An 8,759-nucleotide genomic window follows, 5' to 3' on the forward strand; every position below is an offset into this window, starting at 1 on the left:
ATCATTATATAAAAGAATCAGGGTATAAACCACCGACTATTATTAGAAGGTAAAGCAGATTTTGCTTATGAGTGCTTATGTTAAGTAACCATCTTAATTGTGTCAACCATTTTCTGGAAAAAGTAGCAAGTAAGTCTGTGTGATGTGAACTGTGGCAAGGTAGGAGTCCCTGGCTAGCCACAGAGCTAGTTTCCCACCTGCCTCTGGGCACGCTGCCCACCTATCTCTCCCACCACACCTTCTTGTTAATTAAATAGGTTGTTAATCAAGGCAGGAGGCTGCCCATTGTACACCCCAATATTGTGGGGGGCTATCTATGGCTCTGTTCCACCCCTACATCAGGGCCCAGGCCCCATAGATGGCACCTCAGGCAGTTGGTTTAACTGTCCCCTTCACCCATTAGCTGTGGCCCCCAATCATGGGACCTTTGGCTTCCATACACCCTGGCCCCATCTCAGGCCAGTTGGGACCCCGAGCTTCTTTGCTCTTTGTGGGCATCCCTCACGGTGGACCCCTGTCCCTTTTGACCCTTCCAGTTCTGGCCCCAGCATTGACCAGTTGAATGCCTCAGTTGGGTTTTCACCTCCTGCCTGCACTTAGGGATTGGGGTCTGCCATTCCCAGCTCAGATGCTCTGGGAAGCATGCCTGGCTCTGCAGAGTTACTCCCCCAGCAGGCTTAGGTGCCTCCTGAAGCTTACCTGGCCTACCCTGATCTGATGTTATATGGCCCACCCGAAGGTGAGAACTGGGGTTAAGGTGTCCCTACTCATCTTTCACTGGGGTGGTAACTGGCCTGGCATTTCCTGCCACATGAACCAGCTACAGTAAGGAACAAGATAAGATACAGGGACCTAAGGAATGTGGAGATGGTACAACATGGGACAGAAAAACAGGTTGGAATGTGAAAGATAGCATGTAACCAAGATGAACATATGTAAAAGGGTAAATGGTGATTGGTAAAGGAGCCTCCAGAGTCTGCCCAGTGACTGAAAGAAGTGAGTTCATGGCCTTTGACATGCTCTCATGGCAAAAAGGCATGTAAATGAGTGAAATGCATAGTCAATTCCATGTTAATGAAACAAACTGTAAACAGAGGCAGAGCTTGAGATAGGAGGAGAGATGGACGGAACAAAGGAGGAGCGAGGGTGGAGTAAAAGTTCATGAGCATGAACCAAGGTTTATAAATGTGGAAAGAACTATTGTTTGGGGCAGGTCCCTGGTTTGTTGGTTTTTTGGGTCCTGACCCAAAGCTGTCTCCATTCTGAATAAAGCTGTTGCAAGCAATGTGTGCTGGTGTTTGCTCCCTGCTTGCTCTGGCTAGTGAGTAACAGGATCCATGAGCAATTGGATCGTTGCCTCCCTAGTCATTGGGTGCCGCATGGAGTCGGGGTCTAGCACAATATCAGCAAACGTTTCAAAGAGATCCTTTGCCAAAAGACACTATCACGGCAAGGGCAGCCCTAATTAACAAGCTCCTAGGAGAAGGGCAATGGAAATGGAAAGAACTGATCGAAAGAATAGATATGACCCACCCTAGTAGAAAAGCATGGTTAACCATTCTCAAGCTGAGTAATGACCCAAAGAAAGAACAGCAATACCACAACATCACAGCTAGTCAGGTGGCTAACCAGCTTCTACTCAATGGTAAAGTTCTGAATAAACAGCTTAAAATACGGATTAGATGGCAAACTGATCTTGAGTAAAATCATTTTAGTATGCCATACACAATGGATGCTCAGTGCCAGAATAAGTCACCTGAAGAACTGCAAAGCATCTGGACTTGATAACATAGTCACATAGAATATCAAGCACTGTGGTCCCACCACCAAGTTATACCTTCTTTAACAATTGATCATCAACTATGGCAACAAGCTTACATAATAGCTCTTTTAAAGCCAGAGAAGGATTCCTCTGGCCCAGAGAACTTGAAGCCAATGTTACTCCTGTGACATCTTTATGAGCTTTACAGATGCCTTTTTCTCAATGGCCTTTCCCCTCATATTGAACAACATCTAATATCAGAACAAGCCAGATTCAAACCAGACAAGTCCTACAATGGGCAACTACTAAACATCACCCAGAATACAGAAGATGGGTTTGAGAAAGAGATGATAACAGGCACTGTTTCTAGACCTATCAGCAGCATGACACAGTCAACCACTGAAACCTGCTTGCCAAAGTCTACAATGTGACTCATGACAGTCACCAAATGCAGCTCATCCAATCTTTTTTGGAGAATAGATGTTTTTATGTAGAACTGTGCAAGAAACAAAGCCATTGGGAATGACAATGAAATGGCCTCCCACAGGGCAGTGTGCTAGCACTGATCCTCTTTAACATATACCAGTGACCAACCCATACAGAGCAACATGAAAAGTTTCATATATGCTGATGATCTATGCACCACATTGTAAGACAAGGACTTTGCCACTGTCGAGAACAAGACCAACATGTACAAGCCCTCCGATTATTACAATAGGAACCAGCTTTGGATCAACCCACCAAAAAAGCGGGCCATAGCCTTTCACCTACACCATAGAGAACCCAAGCGGAAATTAAACATCACCTGGGATGGAATCCCATTGACTAATCAACTGAACCCTGTGTGCTTGGGGGTTATGTTGGACCAAACACTTACCTTCAAAGCACAGGTAGAGAAGACTAAAGGGAAAGTCAGCACCCTGCAACAACATACTTTGAAAGCTGGTCACCTCAAAGTTGTGTGCAAACCGAGCTACAATATGAATCGCTGCTATTGCCTTGTGTTACTCCATTACAGAGTATGCATGTCCAGTATAGGAATGATCAGTTCATACCGAGAAACTAGACCCAGCTCTATACAGCAGCTGTCATGAAATAACAGGATGCCTAAAGCCAATAGTAAAGGCTAGCCTGTACTTATTGACTGTCATTACACTACCTGATACCAGAAGAAAGATAGCATGCCAAAAAGAAAGATCATGGCAGATGGAACACCCCAGGCATCCACTCTATGGTCACACAGAAATAACCAAATGACTTAAAATGCGAAAGAGTTTTGTGACCAGTGTTGCGCCCTTGGATATGATAGCTGGCAGAGTGCAACTGAGGTTATGGAAGGAAAAATTACATGCAATCAGATGCCCCGAAATGGACCTTGAACTCCAGGACTTTCCCAAAGGAGCTGATACAGACTAGTCAACACAGCAATGCCTCGACCACCTGTGCATGCCAGCTGGAAGATCAAAAACACACATATTCCAACAAGGCTGCTCTAATAACATGAATACATGCGAGTACAGCGGAGCACAAACTATGGAGCACCTTGCTCATTTGCCAGCTCCTTGGTGAGACCTGTACAAAGGCGGGCCTCACTGCAGCTACAGAAAGAGCCATCACTTGTGCACAGTTCTGGAGAAAACATCTAGTTTATGACAAGGACACAAGAAGATGTTGATACAATGTATTATTAGTCCATGGACTCCTCCTTCTTACAGAAAGGATAGGTGGCCATAGATCTGGGAGGCAGCCTGTATAGGTTTCTACTGCGCAATCTCCAGGTTAAATCCCGATGGAATTGTGTAAGTGCAGCTACCCCACAACAGTATCTCATCCTGAACAGACAATGTGAAATCTCAGGAGGCAGCCTCTAGCTAGAAAATAGGAACAAGTATATAAATCGCCCTAAACACAGGCCAACTGTACTACTTCGTTTGGCATGTCACAGAGCATGTTGAAGGGGAAGTCCAAAAGCTGCATTAAGATAGGTGGACCAGGCTCAAGCTGTTCAGCTTTTATACAGAGCATCAGAGAGCTAAGAGAAGGTGACAGGCAGGGTTTCCCAATGCACAACCCCCCATCCCCCACAAACTTGTGTGCACAAAAATCTCAAATCTTATGGTGCCTTCAGTAAACAATGTATTTTCCAGTGGTGATTGAGTATCCAAAAAAAAAAAAAAAAAAAGCTGTACAGCTGACTTGTGTCCAAAGGCAATGGCAGTAGCTAGTAACTCCAGCAGGACTGCCTTCCCATTGCTCTTCAGTTGATGAGAGGATTTTCACTCTCTCAAGTCCACTGTTTTAGTGCTTTTATTTTGAAAATGTTGTGTCTTAAGAAAATATCTCTCTACTGTTTTCTGTTTCTTTATAATGTATAGAGGAGGCCCGAGTGTGTTTCATGTAAGGAGTTTTTTTTTATTTTATAAACATCTGTTTGTGTTTTATCTTTGAAATATCATCAAGCCTGGGAATTCTTGGTTTGACTACAGAACTCCCTGGGGATGATTGAAATGTGCCTGAGGAGCTTTCTCAGCCCTTTGAAAATGAAGGAGGCTGCTTGAGTCTTTAAAAAAAAAAAAAAAAAGAGATTCCCTCTCACAGTTTCTATTCAGGCATTTAAGTTGTGGTGTTAACAAAAATATAGAAAATCGAATTTTTAAGTAGTATGAGTATAAATTGGTTCTTCCTCAAGGAATCAGTTGAATTGCATCCATAGCCATAATTCTACCAGTTCTCCAGTTTGATCCCAGCAAACAGCAGGGGAGCCAGGACTGAAGATTTGGGGGTAAAAAGCTATATTTAAAAAAAGATCTTTTATGACTTCTCCTTCGAGCATAAAAGGGCACAAATGTAGATTATTTTCCAATGTAGCTCTTCTTTAACATTTCAGATTACTTAAATCTCTTGCTGCCCTGCTATCCATCTCCTGTTCACTTGGTTTTATTTAACTATTGTCTTCTGTCTGTTTCTTTCTTCTTTTTAACATTCAGTCATCTTATGGCAGAGTTGACCTTATGTCCCGTTATATATCTGTATGAAGAACTTCACACCTTTATTTCATTCTTCTGTTTTCTTTTGAAGCTTGAAATTCAATTTCTAGCTCAAGTGTAAAATACCCTGTCTCCTTGTTGAGCCTCACTGGATACCCTTTTGGCCTTTTGTTTTTGCAAGCTATCATGAGCCATGCTATATGTTCGGGTTTTGGGCATGTCATGAATATTCTCTTGTGCTTTATTGTACTGACAGGATATGTGGTCTCATTATGCTGTATCCATGCATGACACTTATCACAGTATAGATTATGTTATGTTGCCTATGTACGTATTTATAATTTTGGACATAATTCAGCCAACGGACTGTGGCATGAATATTTAAAGATAATTGCCAATCCTAAACACACACACAAGGTGACATTATTGGTTTGGGCACCTTAGGGCATTGTCTGCCTGCAGTAGGAATCAACTCCGCAATAGAAAGGCAACTAAAAATAATGGTCCTTTAGCTGGAGGGGCTGCCAATGATTCAGGGAGACAAGAAATTTCTAAAAGATTCTGCAGGATCATGAGCAATTAGAATAATACTCATGGGGGTGGGGGATAGCCTTGGAGGTTTCATAGATTCATAGCTTGTAAGGGGCCAGAAGGGACCTCGGAAAACCATCGGGTCCATCCCCCTGCACCAGGCAGGAAAGATAATTGGGGGTCAGGTGACCCCAGCAAGGTGAGCATCCAGTCTCTTCTTGAAGATTTCTAGGGTAAGTGATTACACCACCTCTGGAGGGAGTTTATTCCATAGTCTGGACACCCTGTGAAGAAGTTTCTCCTAATGTTGAGCCTGAACCGGACTTCTAAGAGTTTGTGACCATGACTCCGGGTTTTCCCCAAGGCTGCTCTGGTGAAGAGTTGTTCACTGGGCCCTTGATGTACTCCTCTGATGTAGTGGTAGGCTGCTACCAAGTCCCCTCTTAGCCTTCTCTTTTTCAGGCTGAAGAGTCCCAGGTCCTTCAGCTTTTCCTCATATGACTTGCTGTGCAAATCTCTGATCATAGGGGTGGCCCTCTGGACTCTCTCAAGCTTTACCACATCCTTGTTAAAGTGTGGTGCCCAGAACTGGATGCAGAACTCTAGTTGCAGTCTCACCAGTGCTGAGTAGAGTGGAAGAATCACCTCCTTGGCTTTGCTGGAGATGCATCAATTGATGCATGCCAGAGTATTATTTGCCCTACTGGCAATAGTGTCGCACTGCCGGCTTGTATTCAAACAGTAGTCTATTATTACCCCCAAGTCCCTTTCATTCATGGTGCTGGTCGGTTTGGCACTGCCAAGCCTGTAGGTGTGTAGGGGGTTGTTTGTCCCCAGGTGGAGCACTTTACATTTCTCTGTGCTGAACTTCATCTGGTTCTGACCCGCCCAGCTTGCTAGCCTGTCTAGATCTGCCTGTCTCTGTAGCCTATCTTCAAGTGTGACCACTCTTCTCCATAACTTGATGTAGTCTATAAACTTGGATAGTGAGCTCTTCACCCCCACATCCAAATCATTGATAAAGATGTTGAAAAGTACTGGACCAAACACCAACCCCTGTGGGACAACGCTGGCCACTTCTTGCCAGGATGACACAGATCCGTTCATTAGAACTCTCTGGGTCCTACCTCACAGCCAGTTTCCTACCCACCCGACTGTCTTGCAGTTAAGCCTTCAATCCTCCAATTTTCTCATGAGAACAATGTGAGATATCAGGTCAAAGGTTTTTTGAAAGAGTCGAGCTATGATAGAATCATGGTTTTTTGGATCCCAGGCTGTCAAGATTCAATGACTCCAGCAGCCAGGGCTGCAGAATCAGCTGGAAGGTTGAATTCTGGAAATACTGGCAGGTCTTTCAGGAGGCCAAAGTGTAGCTAGATGAGAGGGTAAGACACTTTACTTATTTTGGTTTTCTGTCTCCAAACTTATGGTTAATTTTGTTTATATAATTCTTTTCTCCTATATAATAAATCCTTTTGCCGTTTTGATCGCTTGTGGAAAGAGTAATTTCTGGGCAAGTGATATTCTAGGCTATCCTTTCCTATGGGTAGGGGGACCTATGGGCTGCTTGCAAACATTAAAAAAAAAACAGCAGTGCTTTAAACTTGGCACATTCCTGCACCAAGCCCAGTACATACCCAGAACAGGCAGCACATTAGTTGGACCTAGCTCACCCAACATCTGTATAGATCAGGCACTTTAGTGAGGCTTTTTTAGTGCTTTTATCTAATAGCTGATTGATTTGGCTTGAAATAAAAGTGCCAAAAAGCCCCACTGAAGCACCCAATCTATACAGATGCTGCAGAGCCAGGTCCAAGTAATGCACTACTTCTTCTAGTAAAGCACATACTTTTCTTGTTTTGGTTTGTTTTTTAGCATCGGCAAGCAGCCGTGATTTCTTTCACAACCCAGATAGGAGACCACCTAGAACTGGTAGAGTTTCCCATAGTCGAGCTGTAGAGTGTGATATAAGGGCAGTGGAGCTGAGGCTTGCTGGGATAAGAAGTTATCCCAGGACAACCTCAGTCTGTTTCTTGGGGAAAGTGGCAGAACAGTGCAGAGAAATGCAAGTTTCCTGGGATCCTCTACAAATAGGTTTATCACAAAATTGACTGGTTCACTTGCTCAGGCAACAACCTACTTCAAAGCAGTTAGTCTCAAAGGTACTACCTTTCACAGTTTCATAGTTAGTAGGGTCGGAAGGGACCTGAGCAGATCATCAAGTCTGACCCCCTGCCATGGCAGGAAAAAGTACTGGGGTCAAATGATCACAGCAAGGTGTTCATCTAGCCTCCTCTTAGAGGCCCCCAGGGAAGGAGCCAGCACCACTTTGCTTGGAAGTTGGTTCCAGATCCTAGCCGCCCTGACAGTGAAGTAGCGCCTCCTGATGTCTAGTCTGAATCTACCCTCTGCCAGCTTGTGACCGTTATTTCTTGTCACTCCTGGTAGTGCTCAGGGGAACAGGGACTCCCCCAATGCCTGCTGGTCCTCTCTGACTAGTTTGTAACAGGCCTCTAGATCCCCCCTCAGTCTTCTCGTGTGGAGGCTGAACAGGTTATCCTACCTTCTGCTTGGATTCAGACTAACACAGCTCTGTGAACATTTAATTAAAACTCTCATCTCACTTCTGTATTAAATTATCATTGAATGTATTTGCCTGCACCTAGGTCTTCTCTGCTTCTTTCCTTTTCTATAACTAATCAGTTATTGCCTGTGTGTAAGGAGAGAGAGTAACATGTATACCCATCATGACAGGAGCACCTCCCTCATCAGCTCTGCAGTGCCAGAAAAAGAAAGCAAGAGACTTTCAAATCACATTTTTAAAAATATATTTCTCCATTTTAAAGCAGGTAATACTAAATTCTGCCCTTGTTAGAAGCCTGTGTACAAAATGCAATGGAACTAGTGTTCAAATCAGGGATGCAGGAAGGGATTATAGATTTCATAGACATCAGGGCTGGAAGGGACCTCAGAAGACCATTGAGTCCAGCCCCCTACCCAAAGGGCAGGAAGTGAGCTGGGCTCATAGGATCCCAGCAAGATAAACATCCAATTTGCTTCTGAAGTGTTCAATGTAGGTGCTTGAACCACCTCCGATGGCAGGCTGTTCCAGACCTTGGGGGCTTGGACAGTAAAGAAATTCTTCCTTACATCCAGCCTGAAATGGTTTCGCAGTAGTTTATGACCATTCAACCTTGTCATCCCTTGGGGCAATCTGGTGAACAAACGTTCCCCCAGTACCTGGTGGTCATCTCTGATAAACTTATAGGTGGCCATCAGATCACCCCTGAGCCTGCACATTTCCAGGCTAAAGAGCCCCATGGCTCTCAGCCTGTTGTCATAAGGTCTGTTTTCCTGACCTCTGATCATGCGCGTGGCTCTTCTCTTGGGGCGCTCTGGTGAACAAACGTTCCCCCAGAAACTGGTGGTCACCCCGATAAACTTATAGGTGGCCATCAGATCACCCCTGAGCCTCCACA

This window comes from Crocodylus porosus, unplaced genomic scaffold (genome assembly GCF_001723895.1).
Source record: "Crocodylus porosus isolate Cpor-Errol unplaced genomic scaffold, CroPor_comp1, whole genome shotgun sequence".
Taxonomy (NCBI): Eukaryota; Metazoa; Chordata; order Crocodylia; family Crocodylidae; genus Crocodylus; species Crocodylus porosus.